The sequence below is a fragment of the Myripristis murdjan genome, chromosome 12 (genome assembly GCF_902150065.1).
Source record: "Myripristis murdjan chromosome 12, fMyrMur1.1, whole genome shotgun sequence".
NCBI lineage: Eukaryota > Metazoa > Chordata > Actinopteri > Holocentriformes > Holocentridae > Myripristis > Myripristis murdjan.
The window spans coordinates 28,177,597-28,191,058 of NC_043991.1; the positions used below are offsets into that span (position 1 = coordinate 28,177,597).

At 39.7% G+C, this 13,462-nt stretch overlaps 1 protein-coding gene across 9 annotated transcripts in view; it reads right to left on the minus strand.

Annotated features, from left to right (window-relative positions):
• dab2ipb (DAB2 interacting protein b) overlaps nucleotides 1-13,462 on the minus strand; it is a 204,890-nt gene that overhangs the window by 121,888 nt on the left and 69,540 nt on the right. Inside the window, exon 1 of one of the 9 annotated variants that reach the window (XM_030064952.1) lies at nucleotides 1,240-1,291. The exons of the other annotated variants lie outside the window; for them this stretch is intronic. The gene's annotated coding sequence lies outside the window, so the exon portion shown is untranslated. Of the gene's footprint in view, nucleotides 1-1,239; nucleotides 1,292-13,462 lie in introns of those variants that run through there. 9 annotated transcript variants of the gene reach the window in all.

Below are 13,462 nucleotides of genomic sequence, written 5' to 3' on the forward strand. Positions count from 1 at the left end.
GAAACAAATGGCATGAAAGGTAGGAAAAATGATATTGGAGTTGTAAAATAGGACTGCTAGCATTGGGAAAAGTTTTGCAGAAACGTGAAGTAAATACATTTTGCCAAGATTAGGCTATAGATCCAAAATCACTGGTTTAAGCCATTTCTCAAAAAGACATCACCCTAGGCTGACAGAAATAGAACACCATAATTCACTAAATCATATAAATAAAATAAACCTAAGTTCAATAAATGTGCTAGATAAACTGAGTGCCCTGTGTTTTTGCTTTGGGTAGTCATACCTGTTATGGAGCCCCAACATTAAAAAAAAAAAAAAAAAAAAAAAAAAAAAGCTAGCATTGGATAGGTTAGCATTTCAGCATTTGACGCTCCTGTAACAGTTCTAATGGCATGGTTTCACAAATTTAAAGGATGAAGATTGGCAGAACTTGCACAAAGCAAATTAAAGCAAATAATTCTGACTGTTGTAAACAGTATCCACAAATGCCATAGCTTTTTGACGTAGCTGAAAAATAAAAGTAAGGAAGGAAGATTATATTTTTGGATTTCTGCATAATGTGATTGTGACAGTAGAGAAAGAGGGGATGACATGCAGCAAAAGGGCTTGGCTCAGAATCAGACCTGGGCCACTACGGTAAGGACTAAGCCTTGATATATAGTTCCTTTGCACTGTATGTTCTCATTTATATACTTCCAATGCACTTGTGCCTGAGTGTGTGTTGAGAAACACACAAACACACATCAAATAACAACACCACATGCCAACATCTGTGTTCATACAGACACATACACACAAATAGAGATTTGGTTGAAATGAAGGTTTGCAAGACATCTTTTCAAAACACTCATCACAAACCGATTGTGCACAAGATCAGTTAATAAAACCAAATGCAACATGCAATACACTTCATTACCCTGGTTGCATTATTCTAATTATACTGTACAACACTGCCCCAAGAGCCCAAGAGCAAACTCAACATATGACACACAGAGCTCAGTCTTACGTTGTACTGTATTTGAAGTTAGACAGAGCTCAACAGCTGGTCAAAACTATATCAATACTGCCCCCACCTGGAAGAAAAGGTAAACTGCAACTACTGTCAGCACTGCTAAGCCCTGTCACACACTATTCTGAACATTGATATAATAACTTACTAAATGGCTTCAAAAATACAAAATACAAATTCAGATGCAGATACATAAAATGCACAGTGGGCTTTACTTTAAATCAGCATACCACAGAGCCGGTGTTTCTGGAAACATGTTGTGCCACATTGCAGCAAACTGTCCTGAAAAATACGAATAAGAAAAAAAATTCTCATTTTGCTGTTGAGGTTAGATCTTGGATACACAGCAGCATCAGTATGATAATTAAACATGACGGTCATATGGTTTTACACAGCCACATTCTCAGCCAACTGGAAAATTGTAATGCCACGTATGTTATTGTGGTCAGCTTTAATATATTATACTGAGGACCATACATCTGACTGCTCACTTTGTCTTAATGCTTTAACACTAGAGTTTAATGAACTACCAATCTGAATTTAACCCACAAAATGTCAACAGAAAGAGAAGACGGGGGACAAAAAGATAAAGGGAATAATCAACAGACAATCTCTAATAACAGATTAAAAAGGAGTGTGTCTGCTCTTGAGCAAATGTTTTCATCACAAGAAAAGCAGAGTAATTGAGTGGATTAATGGGAAGAAAATGTAAGCCTATTTAAAGGGCAGACATTCAAGAGAAGGACACATACAGGAATGTAAACTTAAATACATTTCCATAAAATAAACCTTTGAGATGAGCACAAGCATACTAACATGAAATGTACACACAAGCTCCCACCACCACCTACCCCCAACATACACAAACACACACACACACACACACACTACCAGAAAGGTGCCCGAAAGAGTAACTTCTTGTCCTCTTCCTTTATTGCCTTTGTGCAAACCATTTGTTTAATTTCAGTATCTCATCCAACTTTTACTGTGTTTTTCCCACTAGGTGGAGCTTGCAATCGCAGACAATCACCAACACTTGTTCTTTTCAGCCAGACATTTTCTCAGTAATGTTTGTGATTCTCTTGATCACTGAAGCAGAAACTTTTTTCCCTTATTCACAGGGAGGTCAGAGGTCAGACTCAGCTACAAAACAATAGCCCTGGAGCAAGTGGGGATTCAATGTCTCGCTCATTTCAGCAGGGCCGTTTAGCTCAGTTTAGCTCTGACTAGATTTGCAGTGTTGGGCAGTAGTGACACTACTGGTGCAGCGACAGTTTTCAATAGCTTCATGGTAACTTTGCCACTTTTAAGAAATAGTACTGAGCTACTTTTTCCACCAAGTAGCAGTGTTTTGCAATCAAATGCTACATGTGTCAGAGCCTGAGGATGATGGAATCTGACAACAAGGACCCAACTCTAACTCACCAGTTTATAGCACTTTCTTTGCAGCACTTTGTTGCTTTCTGCAACCTTCCTGGCAAATGCTTCCCAAGTAGGGCTGTGCCCAAATCAATTTCCAATCTGCAGCATCAGGTTTTGAATGGTATGTCTTGATTTTGCACACATGCATGTGATGTGCTTTCATGTTGATTATGGGCAAAGTGGCTGACAGAGTGGCTCAGTACTATCTTCAGCAATTCTCTAGTTAATTAATCAAATTAACTGCACATCTATCAGTTCTGTCTATCAGGTATATAAAAACTTAGTTATTTTCCCTTCCCTATTGCAGTATGTTGCCAGTGCATGACTAGAAGAATCTCAAGTCAACTGAGAGGTCTCCAAAAGATCATCTGACTTATCAACTTTTAGAGGGCAGACCTATTTCCAACTTTAGTTAAGATAGCCCAGAGAGTAGCACACAAAGTTATGATTTTCTTCATTCATAACAAGACTGGAGAAAACTTCGTGGTGGCTGCTGTTTATTGCAGTGAACAAACACACTTTTACACTTACTGCTGTTACTGGGGTTGGGCTGTCACTGATGCTTGACAGTCATCAACCACTGAGCCTCTACCATCGTAACATTATGATTTAAAAGCTGCTTTTAAATAATTCACTCTACCAGCAACACACATCTCATCCCAAGTTACACATACACACACAAGAGAGCACCCCTAGCTAAAAGTGACAGCTTACTCCTGTTTACAGACCTACTGCGCTACTGACTTGTGTGATAGTGACACCTAGTGACTACTTTACAAATGAAAATTTGTTTCAAGACAATATGATAAAAGGTATATTTAACAAACTCACCCAGTTTCCCTCCAGGGAAAAAAACACACTGCATATTAGTTCCATATCAATAAACAGAAGTGATCTATGATCAAACCCCTCAGCTTCTTCCATCATAATTATATTCAATTCTATTTGCTATATACTTAAAGTTCAAGGAAATCCACCATTAAAGGCAAGTTTTGTTTTTGTTTTTTAAATTTCAATCAATGCGTGATGTTTCTAAAGTCAAGGAGTAATCATATTAAACAACTGTGATCTCAATATTGACCAAAATAATTGTGATTATGATTTCTGCCACAATCAAGCAGCCCCAGTGCAAATTAAAATGCATTTCATACAAATGTGTGAATGAACAAACACACAGAGCCCAGCTTTTAAGGAGGTGCTTCTTCCAACAACCTGATGTGATAATAGGAATTCTTAACAAGGCTTAACGAGAGGAAGGTTGTATGGATGTGTGCATGTGTGAAAATGAAGAGATACAAGGGCAAAAAGTTGTCAGATAGTGACAACTACATATCATATGAGTTTTCCGGCAGGGGCAGATGGAGAGAGAGAAAGATACAAAAAGAGCGGGAATGAATATGCATTTAAACACCCACTTTGTCACACACTGTACTCCTAGGAAACCAATTGTGGGATGTTTCTGGTGCCAAAAATCTTGTTGGTTTGTGATTTTGCTCTATCCCTCTTCACCCTCCCTTTCTTTGTTTTCTCTCATGCTCTTCATCTGTCTCCTCAGCTCTGTGGGAGATGCAAGTGGTAAAGCAACATAGAAATGCAGCTGCATGGCTGCAAGCAAAGAGGAGGTCAGAGGAACTGAGAAAAAGAAAGGTATTGAAGGACCTTATAAAGGCTAAACTGTTGTTCTCCAGACTGTCTCCTTTACTAGTGTATGTAAACATTTTCACACTGGAACATAAAACCAGTGATTTAAGAGACGGATGGACAGGTGGACAATAGCTAGCTTTTTATTTGTTTGCAGTGATGACACTGGCCAATCGACATTCATGCAAAAACACATGCAGGGCTAACATGGAAGTCATTTAAATTAGCCAATGAAAAGTGATGAAAATTTGTCAGTCTGAAAACAGTAACAAGTGCTTATGTAGCTATGATCGAAGTCTGATGCCATCTATCCACCCTTTTCCCTCACTGCATCCATTCATGCCTCCCACTCACTCTTGCCCCATGAGTAAAGGCCAAATTGCCAAGTGTCCTGTCCCAAGCAGACCTCATTATACAGCACTAGAGACAGAGAAAGAACAGAGGAGTCTGTATGACATTGCTGGCCAGAGACAAATAGAGATGGGTGATTGAGGAGGAGAGGGGGTGAACCCATTTAGTCATGATTAAAGGAATAAAGGACTCTGAAAAACAAAAACAAGAGGCAGAAAATGCTGAGTGGGGAAAATGGGGGGGTGGGGGGGTGGGTTAGAGGTCTCACTAATGAAGTCTAGCTGATTGAGAGCAACCACTTGAGCAAACTGCACAAAAGATTTCTGACAGCGCTGTTTGCAAAGCCAAACACTGTCAAATTTGCTGAGCAGAATCTCACACACATAGTCATGCACAACTAGCATTATGTACACAGATACACAGCACACTCACACATAAACAAATGCATGCATGGACACAAAATAAACCCTGATGCATATACAGACACACAGCAGAGGATGATGAGTGGTCTAGAAATACATTCAAAGAATCTTACACACTTATAGAGGGAACGAGGTCATTGAAAGTTCTTGTATAAGCTCCTGCCAAGGCACACAGAGACACACATACTCATTATGTGAACTGCAGGCCTCGAGTGCATCCCTGACAGATGCTCATTCTCAAACGCCCTGTTCATGCTGTATAATTCAGTCTCGGTACCTTCAAATATCAGCACAGTCACAGATACACACATAGAGAGACACACTCACAAACACTCACATGCCCGCTGCTTGCCATGGGCTAGGCATAATAGTGAATAGCGTTATTTTATCATAGCAAAACCATGTGAGTTTGGATAATGCGTGGTTACAGTGAGACAGGGTTCAAAATGAAGTTGCATGGGACATCCAAAGGGCCCGGAAGGCTAATGTACAAAGTATGTACTGGTTATGTGAAGGATTTAAATCCATCTAGTACTGTTGTATCTGCCCTATTTTGTGTCCTATTCTTGTGCTCACTCCTCACTATACACTAACAGTAATGCTATAAGAGTAACTGAATAAAATTCATATGAATTACATTTCAAACTTGTGAGTCATGATGATGCTCCAGGCAGTGTCATCTGAGTGTCATCTATGTCTGTTATCCTGCCCTGGTGAGACTGGTGAGACTGGGTTGCCTGCACTACGCGCTATCATGTCACCTGATACTGCACTGCCTGCCTCGGGCCTGAGATTGAATGATATGATGGTTGAAAACACATAGCCCGCACAGACATGAAAATACAAGGATAGGATATAAATTATTTAATACATGTTATCACAGTGAAAATCAGAAATAGAAATATTTTATTGATCCCTGAGGGGAAATTGGGTAATGTTATATGCAAACAATGGGACCGATGCAGGAAGTGATGTCAAATTTCTTCTCATTTTTGTTAGCGCCCGCTGATTTCTGGGATTTATCAATGTGTTCTTCTCTTTGCTTTTCTCTTAGGTAACGTAAAATTTTAAAATGACTTGAGAGTTCTCTTACCACAATAAAAAAATCTTGTTGTTAACATGTTGTAAACCTACATGTTCAAATCAAACACCATAACACAACCCTATAGCAACTTTCACAATGTTATAAAGGGCTTCACAGTGCAGAGAGGTAAAAAGAGACAGTAAAATAGGATTTAAAGTAAAATAAAATAGTAATAGTAAATAATAACAAGAATAGCAAAATCTGTAAATACTGTAAGGATGTAAGTATACTGGTGGTTGGCAGGCCAGAGAATAAACAACTAACTAATAATCAACTCTTGAGGAGACAAAGGTGAGAATTAGGGCTCTAGTTTCGCAGACCAGGCGAGGCGGGGGCGTAGCGCAGATGCGCTTCGCCAACTGGGTGTGGCCAGGCGGATTTTCCAAGTTTGGCACGCCAGTCTCGGTGGCGCAAGTACTCCGCCGTCCCTCCTACCGGCGGAGGGGAGGAGAGAAGGCATGGAGTGGGTTTGACACAGCCGATTCACATGTAGCCAATCAAATGAGCCCCTGTCCTTGCCTTTAAAATGCGCTGCGTGAAGGCGTAATGAAAGTTTACACAGCTGACATGGAGGTCTATTGCCGCAGGCGGAGCGGAGCTCAGGAGACAGGCGCGGAGCGGAGACCGGCGAGCAGTGCGGACATGTCACCAAAACCTCATAGGCAGGCTTCCGGAATGTCAGGCACATGAACAATGCAATAAATACCGAAAAAAACACTATTCAATGCTACGATCACAATCAGCACATACATATATCTCCATATCAACTGTCCCGTCACAGCTGATGTCAGATCAAAGGAGATTGGCACCGTTTGTGTTGATTGTGAGGTTTTGGTGATGTGCGCCAGCCAGCCAAACTTCCACTGCGCCGGCTCCGCTCCGCCTTGCGCTGAAAGTAGACGTGGTTTCAGATGGCGAGCTTTTGGCGCACCTCGGCGAAGCCTTTTGGCACGAAACTGTCACTGCGCCAAGCCGAATCTGTCGGCACCTCCCATCTCGGCGAACCTCCGCCTGCGAAACTTGGAAACTGTCCCCCTCTGCCGCTTCGCCGGTCGAAACTAGCTCTGCGCGGGGTTCGCCTCACTGCGCCACCCCGCGCTGCGCCGGGAAACTAGAGCCCTTAGTGTTTTGGCATCAGACATTGTCAGGACAGGCCTAATCTCAGCAATATTGCATAGGTGGAAAATTATGGCTTTGGTAGCTTCCTTGATGTGTAATTTAAGGACAAAATCAGGTCAAAATACTACCAAAGCTTTTAATTGACAGATTCAGAGAAATTACACAATTATTGTAATTAATGGTAATATATTCGGTGAAGTGTGTCTCAGTTTTGCTTATTTAATTGGAAGGTATCCATGTTTTGATAGATGATAGATGCATTTCAAGGCCTTGGAACTGGAGCAGATCATTGGACTTTACAGGTACATAATCTCGCATGTTATCTGTGTAAAAACAGTTATTAATAACATGCGCCTGGATGGTGTCACTCAATTACAGCATATATATAGAAAAAAGTAATGGATCCAGAACTGAACCTTGAGGTATCCCATACCATACTGTTCAAGGAGATGAGAGAGTATTATTATAATAAGTGCATTGTTTCCTATCAAGTGGGTATGAGACAAACCAGGAAAAAACCAAGTCAAATACCAAGGTGATTTTGAAGACAGTCTAACAGTATCATGTGATCAACAGTATCAAATGTTGCAGTTACATCAAGCAGCAAAGTCACACAGATTAAATCAATCAGTTGCAAGATGCAAGTCATTATCTACTTTTATAAGAGCAGTTGCAGTGGAATGTAATTGCTTAACAGTGGACTGAAAGATACTGCATTGGATAGATTGTGAGTTGACATGTGGTCGGCAACAATTCTTTCCAGTATTTTTGAAAGGGGAGGTTGGCAATTGGTTGGAAATAGACAAATTAATTATGCAGAGATATAAATTCTAATTACATGGTTCAGCTTTGTGGATCCAGTACACATGCAGTGGATTTAGAAACAAACAACAATTCAGACAGACACAGTGTCAAGACAGACTATACTAAAATGAGTAAAAGAACGTGTGGCAGTAGGAGTACAACAACCGGTTTCGGACAGACTCTCTGGAGAAAACTGTTGGTCAAACGCTGAAGAATTTCCTCCCTAGTAATTTCAACCTTACAACTGAAAAATTTTGTGAAATTGTCTGCAGAGAACTGAGAACTATGAGTGGGAGCCTGCTTTGATGTAATGCATAAAAAATGCATGAAATACATAACAATGTATAATCACTTTTATTTTACATTTTAAAGTAGGGCTGCAGGGCAATAAATTGAAATATTATTGAAATCGCAATATGACCAAGTGCAATGTTCAAAAGGTAAAAGATAAAGGTTTTAAAAAAATGGTGACAAAATATAAATGTATTATGGTGCTATAGAGATGCCCTGGCCTACAAACTGTATTTTACAGATATTAAAAAAAACATGTTTGTTTGGTACAGATCCCAGAACAAATGACACCATCCACATTTCAATTTCTTTTTCAGAGACAATAAAAACTAAAATGCAAAAATTATCATTCCTACTAAAATCCTCAATCATATCACAATCACAGTATCTGTAAAATCAATTACAATCACAAAATTAATCATAATGGCTGGTACTGAAGTGATGCAATTTTTTGCTAAATCATTCGGCCCTATTTTAGAGTAATTTTGAGGATCAAAACAAGTATTTGAATGCATAAGTTTTAGAGTTCATTGAAACAACAGAAAAGAGCCTATAGACTACAGTATTAAAAAAAAAAAAAACAGTTAGATCCATAAATACATTTTTGAGCATTTATACAGTAAAACTGCATCACTGTCAGGGCTTCAGAAACTGGCCTGTCATCCAGCAGCTGTCACCATGGTTTGCTTGGCTTGGGCAATGCGTTTTTTTTTTTTTTTTGGTCTCCATTTTAATACTGAACCATTTTCATTTTATTTCAGTGATAGTACATCCCTCTGATAAGGTGAAATTCACCGCACCACAGATTTTTGGCCATTGTTGACTTTTTGACTTTGCTGTACTACCAGTACAGCAAAGCACTTTGCTTTTTTTATTATTTATTTATTTTTCTTTGAGAGCACCTCGATTTTGGCACTGTTCAAGCCATTTTTCTTCCAACCATCTTTGGTGGCATCTCAAATTCTTGTCATCTGCCAGAGTATTTAGTGCTCAGCATGACAAATGCCTTTATTTTGTGTTTAGGGGGCATTAACTATGCCAATAACAAATGCTCATACACATGCCACCAGTTTATGAACAATGGGATTCATCATTCAGCAATTCTTGATAAGAACTGTTTTGGATGGTTTGGTGCACCTGAAGTTGACTACTCTCTCTTTGTTTCCTTCACAGAAAAACTGAGAAAATGTAAGATCAATTTAAGAGAATGTTGCCTCATCTGGCCCCTTGACTTTAACATTCTCTTGTTATATACACACAATCCTCTGAATCCCCTGAGAAGTGACAAAAACATAAAAACATATAATGAAGAAAACACTTTATTGAGCAGTTGTGAGCAAACTGCTCAATAACTAAGTCGATGAATGGCAATAGCCTTAGCAGGAAGCCAACATTCAAGCTGTTACTGGGAGCAAACACTCACAGCTCTCATCTTGCTGTTAATTAGTGCTAATGAGGTGTAATGGCTGGTACTGAGGTGATGTGGTGAATGGTCAATGTGGTCAGAGACTGAAGGACAACCATCTGGACAGATGCAGTATGGTCAGTATGATCTGGCTAATTGTTAACCACCTTCCCGTGACTGTGGTGGTCTCTTATTTCATTGACTTGCACTTGCTGTCTCTGCCTCTCTATCTATCCATGTATCTATCCTTCTGTCTATCTATCTATCTATGACCAATTTGTTACTAAAATTACATTGTATTGATCTACTGAATTTAGGCAACATACTGTATGCCCAATTTCTGGGCTCTGATATTCATAGCTGGAAAGAAATTTTAACAAACAAAATCATGAAAACAAAACATGTCGAACTTACCTGCCTATTATATGTAAACTACCATTGCAGAGAGTCCGGTCATGAAAGAGAACCAAAATCTTAAAAATGAACTAATTAGACTGTCTGAACTAGCTCAGGCAAAGTCCAGCTCTAATTTATGTCATGCTACTTCTAAGCTAACACCTCAGAGATGAGCTGGGCTTTACTTGCTAGCTCATAGTTGCTCTAATGTTTCATGGCTTGCCCACTGGCACCCAGGCCTGAATGTGAGGCTTTAAGCTTAGCCAGGAGCCTCTCCTGTGGCTATGTAGCTCTGTTTTATCTCCCTCCTCCTCTGGTGTTCTCCCTCTGATCCTTACAGACCTCCTGTGGAGCTACAAAACACAATGGTGAAGCTCGCAATGGCCCGCTAATACCAATTTCGTTCACCCTACCAAGTGCCAACACATGATTAATAGTGTATGTGAGAGTGTGTGTGTGTGTGTGTGTGTGTGTGTGTGTGTGTGTGTGTGTATCAAAGAAAATGTGTTTTACAGTGTAGTGTGAGTCAAAGCAATGAGTGAGGGATGCCCAGGTGTGCTGAATATAACCTACAAACTCTCTTCCTCTCTCTCTCTCTCTCCCTCACACACATGCACACATACACACACATACACATGGATACACACTGATTGAGGCCATGTGCTACTCACACATCACAGCGACAATGTTGGGATTATACCACGAATGGCCCACATTCTGTTGTTGACATTTCAAGCGAATGCTTACACAGTGAAATCTGTTCCAATCAATCCTCAGCAGATCAAACAAATACCTTCCCAACTCACAAACTCCCTGTCACTAGCCAAACAACGCACACTAGAACAGACATACTCTAGCATCATGCACGCACGCACACACGCACCTACATAGTCTTAACTATCTGAGTAAAATGACTTATTATTATTGATCTCTCTGATGAGGAAAACATGCTCATGTACACACACACACACACACACACATATAATACACTGAACTCTCCACCACACTGGCCTGCTGGTTTCACTGCCCATCTGTTTATATTAATCTCCTTATTATTTAATCTACAAGATAACTAATCCATGGTCAAAAAACATTCAGTTTAAGGAGAATAGAGGGATTTAGGGGAGGCAAAAATCAGCACTGCTTTGTGTAACAAGACTTGGAAGAGACAGTTTGGACATTATAAGAGTCAGTGCACATTAAAACATGTGGTGCTGCTGACTGATCAAAAGAATTTTGACACTGCACTCATTTTATATATTTATTTTGATAGCCTTGGTGGCATGAAAACCCTGCTTCATGGCTACTGTCTAACTAGACAAGTTGATCTTCTAGATGCATTCCAGCTTAATGAGTCTACCACTGAATAGTTAGATTACAGTTGGACAATGTATCATATTAACAGGTTTGGGTGCTCAAGATCACATCCTGGGACACCCTGGTAGCTCATCCTATGCTTAAATATTGTACCAATAGCAAAGAAAACTCTTTTTTAGATTGCTGGTTACCTCAACTAACTTTTTTGCTCTTACAGGACCTGCTGTGAGGACGCAGAGACAGAAAAAATGAGAGAGGACTGAGAAAGACAGGAAGCTGGTTTTATAGGTAGGAAAACAACATGTCATTACAGCATTGGGACTATGGCACTTCAATTATACTTCTTAGTCCATTCCTAAACTTTTTATTGCTTCTCTTTTTAACATCCTCTCTCCATGTGTGAGGAAAAATTAGCAGTGTCAATTGTGCAGTCAAACCAAGTGAAACTCCCACAAGCAGATAACTCATTCTCCAACTAGGGCAGCTTGGAGGGCCTTTCAAATATCATGGAAACACACATATCCCTCTCACTTTCTCTCGTGTTTTTACTTAACTGCTGTTTAATTTTCTGTGGACCCACTGCGATAAGAAAACAAACATATGAGTTCATGTACATGTGTGTATCTGCCTGCTGAGAGGAAAAGGAGAGCAATTATGTAAGATTCTGCAGCAATGCAATGCACCCAATCAAATACTTTCATAAGCATACACATTCACTCTTACACAATCTCTTTTGCCACAGTATTGCTTAAGTTTCTGTTTTCATATAATGAATCACTATAATGCTGTGGAATTGGAATTATGGGGAGTAGATTGTCTTAAATAGCTACACCTAAAACAAAAAAAAGAGACTGTCTGATTTCCCTCATCACTCATTTGACTATAAAACGTTCCTTTCTATTGGAATTTATGGAATTCAATCGCTGCCAATGTAAGGGTCATTACTTTCCATACAGTCACAGAGACTCCATTGTAATATGAACAATACACATTATATGTTAAAAAGCCATGTGAAATCCAAGTTGCTCTAAAAGTATAAGTCTAAAGGGGTGGGGGTGCGGGATATTATATATTGTCATTTTCAGGCATCCAGACAATACTGGGGCTGGCAAACAACTATCCAGTAAAACCTCTCTATCAGCCACAGGCCTCTTAAATGGGTAGCTTGTTAATTAAGCTCTCATCTACATGCAGTCTGGTATATGAATACACACATTCATGCACACATGCCCCAATTGACTATATATATTTGCTATATTTTAACCCTCATGAGTACATGTGTAATTTTAACCCTTTACCTTGACGTAAACCTAGCACACACACACACACACACACACACACACGCCATGTTCTCACAATGTGTACCACTAAACTTGTGTCAGACACTGAGCAGCCATCTCTCTCTCTTTAACTTGTGTCAAGTAGTCCCCAGTATAGAAGACGCAATGTAATGTCTGTTATGTGATATATGTAGTGAGGGAAAAACAATTATACATTCTGATGAGAATTTATAAGCATTCTCTGATGAGAACTCAGAAAATTTGTCCTCAACGAGAGACACGGACTACAGGAGCCAAGGAGCCTGGAATGTTTGCTCCTTTATCTCTAGGGCCCTTGTAATCTCACTAGGTGGTCCAGCTCCCTGTAAATTAACACTGCACTTTATCAGAAAGGACAGAACACGTATACAATACACACACAAATGCCTTACCTCCACAAACGCACGCACGCACACACACACACACACACACACACACACACACACACACACATACGCACACACACACTAAAAGGAAAGCGCACACCACAAATAAATGCATACACCACATGTGCTCATGACTAAACAGAACATGAAGTACTTAGAAAGTGTTATCATTACATAATATCTTATTTTGCTAATCCTGTCATATCAGGGAATCCACAAATACCACAAAATATTCATATGATAACAGTTGAGATTCTAATTTTTTGGTACATTGTGCTGCATTTCCTAGAAATTACTTTCCAACAGTCACCAGGCGTTTGATATCACTAGACTGACAGCAGCTCCCGCCACACAAACAAATAAACACATGCTGTTCTGCTGAGACTAGTGAAGCGACATCAGATAACAGAACAACAACATTTCAGCCAGTGGCTGTGTTACAAAGGCAGTAATATCTAAATATATCACATTAATTATATAAAATAGTAGCATAACT